Genomic DNA, 16,151 nt, shown 5'->3' on the forward strand with positions numbered 1-16,151 from the left:
TGACAGGAGAGGCCCCGCCCCCTGGGAGCATTGTGACAGGAGAGGCCCCGCCCCCCAAGGAACATTGTGACAGGAGAGGCCCCGCCCCCTGGGGAACAATGTGACAGGAGAGGCCCCGCCCCCTGGGGAACATTGTGACAGAAGAGGCCCCGCCCCCTGGGAACACTGTGACAGGAGAGGCCCCGTCCCCTGGGAACACTGTGACAGGAGAAGCCCCGCCCCCCTGGGAACATTTTAACAGGAGAGGCCCCGCCCACTGGGGAACATTGTGACAGGAGAGGCCCCGCCCCCCTGGGGAACAATGTGACAGGAGAGGCCCCGCCCCCCTGGGGAACATTGTGATAGGAGAGGCCCCGCCCCCCTGGGGAACATTGTGATAGGAGAGGCCCCGCTCCCTGGGGAACATTGTGATAGGAGAGGCCCCGCCCCCTGGGGACATTGTGACAGGAGAGGCCCCGCCCCCTGGGGACATTGTGACAGGAGAGGCCCCGCCCCCTGGGGAACATTGTGACAGGAGAGGCCCCGCACCCTGGGGACATTGTGACAGGAGAGGCCCCGCCCCCTGAGGACATTGTGACATGAGAGGCCCCGCCCCCTGGGGACAGTGTGACAGGAGAGGCCCCGCCCCCTGGGAACATTGTGACAGGAGAGGCCCCGCCCCCTGGGAACATTGTGACAGGAGAGGCCCCGCCCCCTGGGGAACATTGTGATAGGAGAGGCCCCGCCCCCTGGGGAACATTGTGATAGGAGAGGCCCCGCCCCCTGGGGAACATTGTGATAGGTGAGGCCCCGCCTCCTGGGAACATTGTGACAGGAGAGGCCCCGCCCCCTGGGGACCTTGTGACAGGTTAGGCCCCGCCCCCTGGGGAACATTGTGACAGGAGAGGCCCCGCCCCCTGGGGACCTTGTGACAGGTTAGGCCCCGCCCCCTGGGAACATTGTGACAGGTAGGCCCCGCCCCCTGGGAACATTGTGATAGGTGAGGCCCCGCCCCCTGGGAACATTGTGACAGGAGAGGCCCCGCCCCCCGGGGAACATTGTGACAGGAGAGGCCCCGCCCCCTGGGAACATTGTGACAGGAGAGGCCCCGCCCCCCTGGGGAACATTGTGACATGAGAGGCCCCGCCCCCCTGGGGAACATTGTGACAGGAGAGGCCCCGCCCCCCTGGGGAACATTGTGACAGGAGAGGCCCCGCCCCCTGGGGAACATTTTGACAGGCGAGGCCCCGCCCCCCTGGGGAACATTGTGACAGGAGAGGCCCCGCCCCCTGGGAACACAGTGACAGGAGAGGCCCCGCCCCCCCGGGAACATTGTGACAGGTGAGCCCCGCCCCCTGGGAGCATTGTGACAGGAGAGGCCCCGCCCCCCAGGGAACATTGTGACAGGAGAGGCCCCGCCCCCTGGGGAACATTGTGACAGGAGAGGCCCCGCCCCCTGGGAGCATTGTGACAGGAGAGGCCCCGCCCCCTGGGGACAATGTGACAGGAGAGGCCCCGCCCCCGGGAACATTGTGACCGGAGAGGCCCCGCCCCCTGGGGAACATTGTGACCGGAGAGGTCCCGCCCCCTGGGAATACTGTGAGCGGAGAGGCCCCGCCCCCTGGGAACATTTTGACAGGAGAGGCCCCGCCCCCCTGGGATCATTGTGACAGGTGAGGCCCCGCCCACTGGGAAAATTGTGACAAGAGCGGCCCCGCCCCCTGGGAACATTGTGACAGGAGAGGCCCCGCCCTCTGGGCCTGCACTCGGGCGGGAACCTGTGAGTGGAGCTGGCGAGAGACGGAGGTGAGTGAGGCCGGGGGAGCGAGTGAGAGAGAGGTCGGCTTCACTGTGAGCGGGGCCCGGATCAGTGGGAGAGAGAGAAGCCGGGGGACAGAGTGAGGGAGGGAGGAAGGCCGGGCCCAGACTGTGCGGGGCCGGGGATCGGGCGGTCCCGCGGCCTCCAGTCCCGAGAAAACAGCGGAATCTTCCCCGGACTGTGAACACTGGACCGCGGGGAAAGGGGGAACATTGGACCGCGGGGAAAGGGGAACATTGGACCGCGGGGAAAGGGGGAACACTGGACCGCGGGGAAAGGGGGAACATTGGACCGCGGGGAAAGGGGGAACATTGGACCGCGGGGAAAGGGGGAACATTGGACCGCGGGGAAAGGGGGAACACTGGACCGCGGGGAAAGGGGGAACACTGGACCGCGGGGAAAGGGGAACACTGGACCGCGGGGAAAGGGGGAACACTGGACCGCGGGGAAAGGGGGAACACTGGACCGCGGGGAAAGGGGGAACACTGGACCGCGGGGAAAGGGGGAACACTGGACCGCGGGGAAAGGGGAACACTGGACCGCGGGGAAAGGGGGAACACTGGACCGCGGGGAAAGGGGGAACACTGGACCGCGGGGAAAGGGGGAACATTGGACCGCGGGGAAAGGGGGAACACTGGACCGCGGGGAAAGGGGGAACATTGGACCGCGGGGAAAGGGGGAACATTGGACCGCGGGGAAAGGGGGAACATTGGACCGCGGGGAAAGGGGAACACTGGACCGCGGGGAAAGGGGAACACTGGACCGCGGGGAAAGGGGGAACACTGGACCGCGGGGAAAGGGGGAACACTGGACCGCGGGGAAAGGGGAACATTGGACCGCGGGGAAAGGGGGAACACTGGACCGCGGGGAAAGGGGGAACACTGGACCGCGGGGAAAGGGGGAACACTGGACCGCGGGGAAAGGGGGAACATTGGACCGCGGGGAAAGGGGGAACATTGGACCGCGGGGAAAGGGGGAACATTGGACCGCGGGGAAAGGGGGAACACTGGACCGCGGGGAAAGGGGGAACATTGGACCGCGGGGAAAGGGGAACACTGGACCGCGGGGAAAGGGGGAACACTGGACCGCGGGGAAAGGGGGAACACTGGACCGCGGGGAAAGGGGGAACATTGGACCGCGGGGAAAGGGGGAACACTGGACCGCGGGGAAAGGGGGAACACTGGACCGCGGGGAAAGGGGGAACATTGGACCGCGGGGAAAGGGGGAACATTGGACCGCGGGGAAAGGGGGAACATTGGACCGCGGGGAAAGGGGAACACTGGACCGCGGGGAAAGGGGGAACACTGGACCGCGGGGAAAGGGGGAACATTGGACCGCGGGGAAAGGGGGAACATTGGACCGCGGGGAAAGGGGGAACACTGGACCGCGGGGAAAGGGGGAACATTGGACCGCGGGGAAAGGGGGAACACTGGACCGCGGGGAAAGGGGGAACATTGGACCGCGGGGAAAGGGGGAACACTGGACCGCGGGGAAAGGGGAACACTGGACCGCGGGGAAAGGGGGAACATTGGACCGCGGGGAAAGGGGGAACACTGGACCGCGGGGAAAGGGGGAACACTGGACCGCGGGGAAAGGGGGAACACTGGACCGCGGGGAAAGGGGGAACACTGGACCGCGGGGAAAGGGGGAACACTGGACCGCGGGGAAAGGGGGAACACTGGACCGCGGGGAAAGGGGAACACTGGACCGCGGGGAAAGGGGGAACACTGGACCGCGGGGAAAGGGGAACACTGGACCGCGGGGAAAGGGGGAACACTGGACCGCGGGGAAAGGGGAACACTGGACCGCGGGGAAAGGGGAACACTGGACCGCGGGGAAAGGGGGAACACTGGACCGCGGGGAAAGGGGAACACTGGACCGCGGGGAAAGGGGGAACACTGGACCGCGGGGAAAGGGGGAACACTGGACCGCGGGGAAAGGGGAACACTGGACCGCGGGGAAAGGGGGAACACTGGACCGCGGGGAAAGGGGAACACTGGACCGCGGGGAAAGGGGGAACATTGGACCGCGGGGAAAGGGGAACACTGGACCGCGGGGAAAGGGGGAACACTGGACCGCGGGGAAAGGGGAACACTGGACCGCGGGGAAAGGGGAACACTGGACCGCGGGGAAAGGGGAACACTGGACCGCGGGGAAAGGGGGAACGTTGGACCGCGGGGAAAGGGGGAACACTGGACCGCGGGGAAAGGGGAACACTGGACCGCGGGGAAAGGGGGAACACTGGACCGCGGGGAAAGGGGAACACTGGACCGCGGGGAAAGTGGGAGCGTTGGACCGCGGGGAAAGGGGGAACATTAGACCGCGGGGAAAGGGGGAACGTTGGACCGCGGTGAAAGGGGAACACTGGACCGCGGGGAAAGGGGGAACACTGGACCGCGGGGAAAGGGGAACGTTGGACCGCGGGGAAAGGGGGAACACTGGACCGCGGGGAAAGGGGGAACGTTGGACCGCGGGGAAAGGGGAACGTTGGACCGCGGGGAAAGGGGGAACACTGGACCGCGGGGAAAGGGGGAACATTAGACCGCGGGGAAAGGGGGAACGTTGGACCGCGGGGAAAGGGGAACACTGGACCGCGGGGAAAGGGGGAACGTTGGACCGCGGGGAAAGGGGAACACTGGACCGCGGGGAAAGGGGGAGCGTTGGACCGCGGGGAAAGGGGGAACACTGGACCGCGGGGAAAGGGGAACACTGGACCGCGGGGAAAGGGGGAACACTGGACCGCGGGGAAAGGGGGAACACTGGACCGCGGGGAAAGGGGAACACTGGACCGCGGGGAAAGGGGAACACTGGACCGCGGGGAAAGGGGGAACACTGGACCGCGGGGAAAGGGGAACACTGGACCGCGGGGAAAGGGGAACACTGGACCGCGGGGAAAGGGGGAGCGTTGGACCGCGGGGAAAGGGGGAACATTGGACCGCGGGGAAAGGGGGAACACTGGACCGCGGGGAAAGGGGGAACATTAGACCGCGGGGAAAGGGGGAACGTTGGACCGCGGGGAAAGGGGAACACTGGACCGCGGGGAAAGGGGGAACGTTGGACCGCGGGGAAAGGGGAACACTGGACCGCGGGGAAAGGGGGAACGTTGGACCGCGGGGAAAGGGGAACACTGGACCGCGGGGAAAGGGGGAACGTTGGACCGCGGGGAAAGGGGGAACGTTGGACCGCGGGGAAAGGGGGAACGTTGGACCGCGGGGAAAGGGGGAACTTTGGACCGCGGGGAAAGGGGGAACTTTGGACCGCGGGGAAAGGGGAACATTGGACCGCGGGGAAAGGGGAACATTGGACCGCGGGGAAAGGGGGAACATTGGTCCGCGGGGAAAGGGGGAACATTGGACCGCGGGGAAAGGGGGAACATTGGACCGCGGGGAAAGGGGGAAAACGACCGTGGGGAAAGGGGGAACATTGGACCGCGGGGAAAGGGGGAACATTGGACCGCGGGGAAAGGGGGAACATTGGACCGCGGGGAAAGGGGGAACATTGGACCGCGGGGAAAGATGGAACACGACCGTGGGGAAAGGGGGAACACTGGACCGCGGGGAAAGGGGGAACATTGGCCCGCGGGGAAAGGTGGAACATTGGACCGCGGGGAAAGGGCAGGGGGAACGAAGTAGTTGACTCAGAGACTAGTGTCCTGAATTTAAATAAAGGAGACTACGATGGTCTGAGGCGCGAGTTGGGTAGGATTGATTGGGGAATGTCACTCAAAGGGTTGACGGTGGATAGGCAATGGCAAACATTCAAAGACCGCATGGATGAACTACAGAATTTGTTCATCCCAGTTTGGCATAAAAATAAAACAAAAAAGGTGACTCAACCGTGGCTAACGAGGGAAAGTAGGGATAGCATAAGATCCAAGGAGAGGACATATAAATTGGCCAGAAAAAGCAATATTCCTGAGGATTGGGAGCAGTTTAGGATTCAACAAAGAAGGACAAAGGGATTAATTAAGAAAGGGAAAATAAAATATGAGAGTAAGCTTGTAGGGAACATAAAAACTGACTGTAAAAGCTTTTATAGCTATGTGAAGAGAAAAAGATTGGTGAAGTCAAGTGTAGGTCCCTTGCAGTCAGAATCTGGGGAATTTATAATGGGGAACAAACAAATGGCAGACCAATTAAATACATATTTTGGTTCTGTCTTCACAAAGGAGGACACAAATAACCTCCCAGAGATGTCGGGGAACATAGGGTCTGATGAAAGGGAGGAACTGAAAGAAATCAGTATTTGTAGGGAAATGGTGTTGGGGAAATTGATGGGATTGAAGGCCAATAAATCCCTAGGGCCTGATAATCTACATCCTAGGGTACTTAAGGAAGTGGCCCTAGAAATAGTAGATGCATTGCTGATCATCTTCCAACATTCGATGGAATCTGGAACAGTACCCATGGATTGGAGGGTAGCTAATGTTACCCCACTATTCAAAAAAGGTGGTAGAGAGAAAACGGGGAATTACAGACTGTTAAGCCTGACATCGGTAGTGGGGAAAATGCTAGAGTCCATTATAAAAGATGTAATAGCAGAGCACTTGGAAAACAGTGACAGGATCGGACAAAGTCAACATGGATTTACAAAAGGTAAATCGTGCTTGACTAATCTACTGGAATTTTTTGAGGATGTAACTAGTAAAATAGATAAGGGAGAACCAGTGGATGTGGTGTATTTGGACTTTCAGAAGGCTTTCGATAAGGTCCCACATAAGAGATTAGCGTGTAAAGTTAAGGCACATGGGATTGGGGGCAAGGTATTGACTTGGATAGAGAACTGGTTGGCAGACAGAAAGCAAAGAGTTGGAATAAACGGGTCTTTTTCCGAGTGGCAGGCAGTGACTAGTGGGGTACCGCAGGGATCGGTCCTTGGACCCCAGCTATTCACAATATATATTAATGATCTAAACAAGGGAACTAGATGTAATATCTCCAAATTTGCAGACGACACAAAGCTGGGTGGGCGTGTGTGCTGTGAGGAGGATGCCGAGAAACTACAGGATGATTTGGACAGGTTGGGTGATATGGCAGATGCAATATAACGTGGATAAATGTGAGGTTATCCACTTTGGTGTCAAAAACAGGAAGGCAGATTATTATCTGAATGGCAATAGATTGGGAGAAGGGGAAGTGCAACGAGACCTGGGTGTTCTTGTGCACCAGTCGCTGAAGGTAAGCATGCAGGTGCAGCAGGCGGTTAAGAAGGCAAATGGTATGTTGGCCTTCATAGCGAGAGGGTTCGAGTACAGGAACAAGGATGTCTTGCTGCAGTTGTACAGGGCCTTGGTGAGACCACACCTTGAGTATTGTGTGCAGTTTTGGTCGCCTTATCTGAGGAAGGATGTTCTTGCCATGGAGGGAGTGCAGCGAAGATTCACCAGGCTGATACCTGGGATGGCAGGAATGACGTATGAGGAGAGATTGGGTCGATTGGGCTTATACTCGCTGGAGTTTAGAAGAATGAGGGGATCTCATTGAAATGTATAAAATTCTGACAGGACTGGACAGACTAGATGCAGGAAGGATGTTCCCGATGGCGGGGGAGTCCAGAACCAGGGGTCACAGTCTAAGGATAAGGGATAGGTCTTTTAGGACAGAGATGAGGAGGAATTTCTTCACCCAGAGAGTGGTGAACCTGTGGAATTCTCTACCACAGAAGGCAGTTGAGGCCAATTCATTAAATATATTCAAGGAGTTGGATATATTTCTTAAGGCTAAAGGGATCAAGGGATATGGGGAGAAGGCAGGGACAGGGTACTGAATTTGGATGATCAGCCATGATCTCATTGAATGGCGGAGCAGGCTCGAGGGGCCGAATGGCCGACTCCTGCTCCTATCGTCTATGTTTCTATGGAACATTGGACTGTGGGGAAAAGGCAGGGGGAACATATGCAGTCAATGTAGCTGAATATCGGGCGCTGCGTACGATGTCCGATCCGGTACCGCCCGTTATCATAGAATCGTTACAGCGCGGAACAAGGCCATTCAGCCCATCGAGCTTGTGCTGGCTCTCTGCAAAAGCTCCTCAGTTGTTCCCATTGCCCCAGCTTTCCCCGCAGCCGCCGTCAATGCAGCTGAATATCGGGCTGCGTACGACAGGCGTCCAATCCGATGTCGCTGCACTGCCCGAGACCAGTTCCTAGGCCACGATCTTTGACCCGCACCACAGACTCCACTCCCATACCATTGAATGCAGCCACCTCCCTGACCTAGCCGGTCTCAGACTGAAGCAGGCCACTCACAATTTTGTTTGTTTGGTCCTGAGCTGAGCTGAGCTGCTCCAAAGAGACTGGATCAATGACTAACCTCCCACTTCCTATCATCAATGACTAAGATTGCCTTCTCTCACCTCTGCCTCTACGCCAGGCCCTGAGACGCCGAACCCTGACACACACCCTTGTCTCTCCATACCCGGGTGCGCCAACACTCCTGCACAGTGGCTTCCCATGCTCCTCGCTTCAGAAAGTCCAGATTGCGGCCTTGATCCTGCACCAAGTCTCAGTTGTTCATCGTTCCGCGTCCTTGCTGACCATCATTAGTTCCTGTCAATAACATTCATTTTAAAATGCTCATCTTCGTCCCTAAATCCCTCCATGGCCTTTTCCCCACCTGACCTCTGCAAGCTCCTCCTCCCCAATGCACTGCTCTGATTACAGCTCTTTTATACATCCCCCCCCTTCTTTGGCCCAATATTGGTGGGCCAGCTTGCAGTTGAGGGGTCCTCTCCCTCGATCGATCGATTGATCTGTCTCTGGATCTCGCTGTTTCTCTGTCTCTCTCTGGACTTAACCTCTTGTCCTTTCTTCCACCTTTACAATTCTTATGGCCAGGTTTTTTGATCCATGTTTCTCTTTCTCCCTCCCTCTCTGGCTCATTGACAATTCTGTACCGTGGGATGTTTTCTACATTGAACCTGCTCCATTTCCATTAAGCAGTAAGTGGAACTCTCGTGGCTTGCTGCTGTTACAGGGGAGCGTGTGTTGTCAGCAGTGAAGCATTCGCTTTGCATGTGGCCGACCCTGGGCTGTAAACTGTCCCTAATTCACCACTCATTGTATAAAAGGAGGTGTGGGGTGTGGATATCGGGGCACTCGTGCTGGCCAGTTGTCTTGTGAGCTTGGAGGTGGAACACATTGTTCGGCTTTCACTGTACTTTGTGCTGGCAGACAGGGTCTGAGGACATCGATCGCTGGCAAGAATCCCGTGAGGTGTTTATTGAGGTGGGTTTTCTTTGTTCAGATTTGGCAGATGGAGTTTGTTCAGACACGATGGAAGGAAGGGTCACCATGGAAACGGAACTGTTGGTAAATGACCAGCCGGGATCATCCGCAGCCTCTGGACCCCGTCAACAGGTAGTAACCCCTCGGGAAAGGGGGCAGCTTTCGCTGTGCTGTGTGGGGGAAGGGGTTCAAGGGACCCAGCCTTTTAAACAGGCACCTGCCTGTTCACACCAGAGAGAAACCGTTTGTGTGCGCAGTGTGCAAGAAGAGATTCCGCACAGCCAGTCACTTGGCACAGCATTGGAGAACACACAGCGGGGAAAAACCCTTCCGATGTGTGGCGTGCGGAAAGCGATTTGGCCAGTCCGGTAACTTGACAAACCATCAGCGCACTCACACGGGAGAGAGACCGTTCGAATGCGCCACGTGTAAAAAGCGATTCCGCACGCACAGTAATTTGATGCAGCATCGCCGCAGTCACACTCGAGTGAAACTGTTCGAGTGCACGGTGTGTAATAAGTGGTTCTGCACCTCCCACGAGCTGACAGTGCATCAGAGAATTCACACTGGAGAGAGGCCCTTCGAATGCTCCATTTGTGCGAAGCAGTTTGCCCAGGCTGGTAACCTGATAAAGCACCAGCGGATTCACACGGGAGAGCGACCGTTCGAATGTCTAGTGTGTGAAAAGAGATTTTGTACCTCCCATGAACTGACTGTCCATCAGCGAACTCACAGTGGGGAGAAACCGTTCGAATGTCCAGTGTGTGAAAAGCGCTTTATCCAGTCCAGTACATTGACTGTCCATCGCCGGATTCACACTGGGGAGAAACCGTTCAAATGTCCAATGTGTAAAAAGCGCTTTATCCAGTCTGGTCACTTGACAATCCATCAGCGAACTCACGTTATGTAGAAACACTTGGAACTGTATTCTGCTCAACCGCCATGGCATCAGTGAATTCAGACTGGACACAGTTTTGAAGGCAGTAGTTTGGATTCCTCGAATTCTCCTGGAAGCGTTCCTGTGCCATCAGTGAGTGGGTCTCACCCAAGGCTCTGACGTTCTAAAGCTGATTGCTTTGCCACAGTGATGTGTCGGGAGATCACTGTGGCTGATAATTGGTAGGAGGATGTTTAACATGTTCGTGTCAGGCAAGACCTGTTTAAAATATAGGCTGGGCACCAGGAGGGGCGGGCAGGCCAGAGACCGAGGGGGGGGGGGGGGGGGGATGGCAGGGGTAGAGTTGGGGGGGGGTGGTGGGGGTAGGGGTGGAGTTGGGGTGAGGCCGGGAATCGCTTCACTTCCGCGGGCCGGTGGAAGGAAACTCTCGAGAATCCGGGCCCGGAGAGAGAAACACCGAGCCCAGGGACTGGAGCCTCGGCCTGGACCCTGAGCCATCCTCCTGTTCAAATCCCTCCATGGCCCTCGCCCCCCTCCCCATCTCTGTAACCTCCTCCAGCTCCAACAACCCTCCGAGATCTCTGTGCTCCGATTCTGGCCTCTCGCGTGTCCCCGATTTCCATCGCTCCACCATTGGCGGCCGTGCCTTCAGCTGCCTGGGGCCCTGAGCTCTGGAATTCCCTCCCTAAGCCTCTCCGTCTCGCCGCCGCCTCCTCCTTTAAAGACGCTCCTTAAAACCGACCTCTTTGACCAAGCTTTAGGTCACCTGTCCTAATTTATCCTCGTGGCTCGGTGTCGCTTTGTGTGCTGATCGCTCCTGTGAAGCGCCTTGGGACGGTTTTAAAGGCGCTTTATAAACGCAAGTTGTAAATGTGAGAAACTGATTGTTTTAAAATATTAACGTGCGATGCTTTTTGTTTCCAGGACTAAAGCCAGAGCCGGTGGACACAGGTTTGAAGCAGGCGACCTGCAGAGCCCACACACAGACCCACCCCCACCCCCAGTGATCTGACTGTTGTTGCAGAGCAGCAGTCGGACGGTATGAGTGCGATCAAGGTTGAGGGCAGGCGGACTGGAACCGTGGAGAGGCCCTTTGAGTGCACGGTGTGCGGGCTGCGGTGCAGCACCTCGTCGAACCTGGACCAGCACCAGCGCAGCCACCAGGGCAAGAGGAGCTTGGCCTGTCCCGTGTGTCAGCGGCAATTCAAACGCTCCTTTAACCTGGTGACCCACCAGCGCGTCCACAGCGGGGAGAGACCCTTCCGGTGCACAGATTGTGGCAAGTGCTTCACCCAGTCATCCAACCTGAACAGGCACCGTCGCAGCCACGCCAGTGAGAAGAGCTTCACCTGCTCCGTGTGTGGCAAGGGCTTCACTCAGTCTTCTTACTTGTCCCGGCACCGACGTATTCACACCCAGGAGGGGCCCGCCAGTTGCCCCAGGCCTGACCTGGGCACCCACCAGGTGGCACAGAGAGGGAGGGATGGTGACTGTGGGCAGGAGCCCAGTCCCACCTGCCTGGTGTACCCGGGGGCGCAGAGAGGGAGGGGCAGTGACTCTGGACAGGAGCCTTACCCGAGGGGACAGAGAGGGAGAGACACTGACTCTGGGCAGGAACCTTACCCGAGGGTACAGAGAGGGAGAGACACTGACTGTGCGCAGGAACCTTACCCGAGGGGACAGAGAGGGAGGGGCACTGACTGTGGGCAGGAACCTTACCCGAGGGGACAGAGAGGGAGGGGCACTGACTGTGGGCAGGAACCTTACCCGAGGGGACAGAGAGGGAGAGACACTGACTGTGGGCAGGAACCTTACCCAAGGGGACAGAGAGGGAGAGACACTGACTGTGGGCAGGAACCTTACCCGAGGGGACAGAGAGGGAGAGACACTGACTGTGGGCAGGAGCCTTGCCTGAGGGGACAGAGAGGGAGAGACACTGACTGTGGGCAGGAACCTTACCCGAGGGGACAGAGAGGGAGAGACACTGACTGTGGGCAGGAGCCTTGCCCGAGGGGACAGAGAGGGAGAGACACTGACTGTGGGCAGGAGCCTTGCCTGAGGGGACAGAGAGGGAGAGACACTGACTGTGGGCAGGAACCTTACCCGAGGGGACAGAGAGGGAGAGACACTGACTGTGGGCAGGAGCCTTACCTGAGGGGACAGAGAGGGAGAGACACTGACTGTGGGCAGGAACCTTACCCGAGGGGACAGAGAGGGAGAGACACTGACTGTGGGCAGGAACCTTACCCGAGGGGACAGCGAGGGAGGGGCACTGACTGTGGGCAGGAGCCTTACCCGAGGGGACAGCGAGGGAGGGGCACTGACTGTGGGCAGGAGCCTTGCCTGAGGGGACAGCGAGGGAGGGGCACTGACTGTGGGCAGGAGCCTTGCCTGAGGGGACAGAGAGGGAGGGACACTGACTGTGGGCAGGAATCTTACCCGAGGGGACAGAGAGGGAGGGACACTGACTGTGGGCAGGAGCCTTGCCTGAGGGGACAGAGAGGGAGAGACACTGACTGTGGGCAGGAGCCCACCCGCCCGGCGTACTCTGGGGTCTCTCGGCCGTTCCCTGGGTGCGCTGCGTCACTTGATTCCGCCAGTTACCAGCAGCTCCACCGGACTGAAGCAGCAGGAGGTCTCGCTCACCAGCACCATCCCAGGGATAGGAGATCGGTGAGCGGTCCTGGGCAGTTGAGCGACCCGGTTAACCCCGGCCGGGTCAGGTGCGCAGTGGGCGGGAAGCCCAGCGGTCCCCGCCTCGGTCCGGCTCAGCCTCAGCGTGCCCAGGTGAGCAGAGCAGATGCGGCTGATGTCCCACAGTTGCAGGTCTCTGGCACCGCGGGACCCCTCGCTTACCCCTCGCGCGGGAAGGTGGAGCCTCACCGTCAGTTCCAGAGCAAGGGGCTGACGGTCAGGTTGATGTGGGAGAAGGGCTTTAACCAGTCGTCCACCCGAACTCGCCACCGACTCACCCACGCACCCGAAGCCAAGCCATCCCTCGACCAGTTGGATGAGAATCCCTCCGCTTGTCCGCACTTTGGAGACCACTTCAACCGATCGTCCCATCGGTGCCCTCAGAGGGGGAAGAGACCCTCCACGCTCGGCCAGTTGTTCAACCGGGACAGTCACGCCGTGGAGAAACTGTTCACCTGTCCTGTTTGCAGAAAAGGCTTCCGGCGGTCCTATCAGCTCATCCGGCATCAGCTCCTCCATGTCCAGGATACACCGTTCAAATGCTGGGAATGTAGTGTGGAATTCACGGCCCCCTTCGATCTGGCGCAGCACCAGTGTCCCCGAGGCACGGGCCCCAAGCTCTTGAGCTGCGGCCTCTGCGGGAAAAGTTTCAGCCGCTCGTCCTACCTGCTGATCCATCAGCGAGTGCACACGGGCGAAAAACCCTTCACTTGCGCCACATGTGGCAAGAGTTTCAGCCAGTCCTCAAACCTCACCCGCCACCAGCGGACACACGTGGCCAATTCCAGACAGATTGCACCCAGGATCACAGAGCCCAGTATCGGCGAACACAGTCTGTAAAACAAATGGGGCAACTTTTGTCCTCCCAGCTTTTAAATCGATCGCCCTCTTGGTTGTTCCTGCACTCTGTTTCTGGCTCTCTTCTGCTCCCAGATCAGGGACTCAACGACCAGGCTCCAGCAGGGCTGGAAACCTTATTCTCGTTCATTAACTATAACTTTACGTTTTGCAAATTAAACGGGAGGACACTTTTTCCATCAAGATTGGGTTTGAAATCAAACCTGAAGTTTCTGTGCATTTTGGCAAGGTGATTGTTTCTGCAGTTGTTCCCATTACTCACAACAGCATTCATGTGGTAAAACCTTTGCTGCAGTAAAGATGACCCAGGGAGCCTAAATCGAACAGCATTAGACACCGAGCCACACAGGGAGAGGTGACCAAAAGCTTGGGTCAAAGGCAGGTTTTAAGGAATGTCTTAAAGGAGGAAAGAGAGGGGTTTAGGGAGGGAATTCCAGAGCTCAGGGCCCCAGGCAGCTGAAGGCACGGCCGCCAATGGTGGAGCGATGGAAATCGGGGATGCTCAAGAGGCCGGAATTGGAGGTTAGGGTGAAAGCCCAATGCTATTCCACCCGTCCATACATGTAGCAAGCTGTTATCCTGAACACAGACGGTGCGGTCAATTATAGCACCGTTACCGCTGCCCAGTCCACTCGGTGTGAACCCGAGATCTCCCTGGTTTGTATGTCTCGAAGCTGGAGACTTTCCCCTCTGTGTCATAGGCCTGGGGAATGTGATGGGCCCTACTTTGTAATAAGGAGAAACTGTTTCCAGCGGCAGGTTTGGGAACTGGAGGATGGACACAGATAATTGGTAACAGAACCAGAGGGGAGGTGATTGAAAAACATTTTTACACAGCGAGTTGTGATCTGGAACGCGCTGCCCGAAAGGGCGGCGGAAGCAGATTCAATAGTAACTTTCAGAAGGGAAAAAATTCACAGGGCTGTGGGGAAAAAGTGGGACTAATTGGAGAGCTCGACCACAGAGCAGGCACAGGCACGATGGGCTGAATGGCCTCCTGCGCTGTATCGTTCTATGATTCGAAGTTAAACTATGAATTTGCTGTTGATGCCGATTGACTACTTACAGCTTGTGATGTTTGCGACCATGTCCAGCCAAGGGAACACCATCTGTGGAGGTAATGCTGTCACTCCTAGCTGTGAATTAACAATGCAGAATCCCAACAGAAGGAACTCTAACCCTGTAAAGTGAGCAGTGAAACTCGTCCCACGGTCAATGTTGGCTGACTGGAATTGCCTTAAATTTAACCCAACTAATCCATTGTGATTCTGACACTGAGTTGTGTGTGTGATTATTACCTTGAGGTGTGATTACTTTTATGCAGTCAAAAAGGGGTGAAATAAAGTTGTTGCCAGGAATGAAATCAAACCGTGTTCAGTTCATTACTTAATAAATCTGTGGTGCTCCATTTCGCTTTATCTCCAACAGGTAATTTGGCCAAAATTCAACGCAAGCTATAGGTATTTGCACTTAATAGTAACGCATTTGTTCAAGAACTCAAAAGTGGTAACCTCAGTCAAAAGGTCGTGGGTTCGCGACCCACTCCAAAGACTTCAGCACATAAGCCAGGCCGAAATTCCAGTGCAGTAGTGAGGGAGCACCGTGCTGTTGGAGGGGCAGTGCTGAGGGGGCACCGTGCTGTTGGAGGGGCAGTGCTGAGGGGGCACCGCGCTGTCAGGGGCAGTTCTGAGAGCTCCGCACAGTCGGAGGGACAGTGCCGAGGGAGCGCCGCGCTGTCGGAGGGGCAGTGCTGAGGAGGCACCGCACTGTCAGAGGGGCGGTACTGAGGGAGTGCTGCGCTGTCAGAGGGGCAGTGCCGAGGGGGCACCGCACTGTCAGAGGGGCAGTGCTGAGGGGGCACCGCACTGTCAGAGGGGCAGTACTGAGGGAGCGCCGCGCTGTCGGGCAGTGCCGAGGGAGCGCCGTACTGTCGGGAGGTGCAGTACTGAGAGAGTGCGGAAGTGTCAGAGGGGCAGTGCCGAGGGAGCGCCGCGCTGTTGGAGGGGCAGTGCCGAGGGAGCGGCGCACTGTCGGAGGGGCAGTGCCGAGGGAGCGCCGTACTGTCGGGAGGGGCAGTACTGAGAGAGTGCGGCAGTCAGAGGGGCAGTGCTGAGGGAGCGCCGCGCTGTCGGAGGGGGAGTGCTGAGGGAGCGCCGCGCTGTCGGAGGGGCAGTGCCGAGGGAGCTCCGTACTGTCGGAGGCTCAGTACCGAGGGAGCGCCGCACTGTCGGAGGGGCAGTACTGAGGGAGTGCCGCACTGTCGGAGGGGCAGTACTGAGGGAGCGCCGCACTGTCGGAGGGGCAGTACTGAGGAAGCGCCGCACTGTCGGAGGGGCAGTACTGAGGGAGCGCCGCACTGTCGGAGGGGCAGTGCCGAGGGAGCGCCGCACTGTCGGAGGGGCAGTACTGAGAGAGTGCGGCAGTGTCGGAGGGGCAGTGCTGAGGGAGCGCCGCACTGTCGGAGGGGCAGTGCTGAGGGAGCGCCGCACTGTCGGAGGGGGAGTACTGAGGGAGCACCACACTGTCAGAGGGGCAGTACTGAGGGAGCACCGCACTGTCGGAGGGTAGTGCCGAGGGAGCGCCCTACTGTCGGAGGGGCAGTACTGAGGGAGTGCTGCACTGTTGGAGGCGCAGTACTGAGGGAGCGCTGCACTGTCGGAGGGGCAGTACTGAGGGAC

General features: G+C 58.4%; 1 pseudogene across 1 annotated transcript; it reads left to right on the plus strand.

The window, feature by feature from the left end:
* The first annotated feature begins 1,709 nt into the window (after window positions 1-1,709).
* On the plus strand, window positions 1,710-10,967 carry LOC147082089 (uncharacterized; annotated as a pseudogene). The gene is made up of 3 exons (XR_015076310.1): window positions 1,710-1,785; window positions 9,043-10,142; window positions 10,846-10,967. The product of XR_015076310.1 is annotated as an uncharacterized LOC147082089 (transcript).
* The last annotated feature ends 5,184 nt before the right edge of the window (window positions 10,968-16,151 follow it).

Source organism: Somniosus microcephalus, unplaced genomic scaffold (assembly GCF_052327205.1).
Source record: "Somniosus microcephalus isolate GS21.2 unplaced genomic scaffold, FLI_Smic_1.0 scaffold179, whole genome shotgun sequence".
Lineage (NCBI taxonomy): Eukaryota > Metazoa > Chordata > Chondrichthyes > Squaliformes > Somniosidae > Somniosus > Somniosus microcephalus.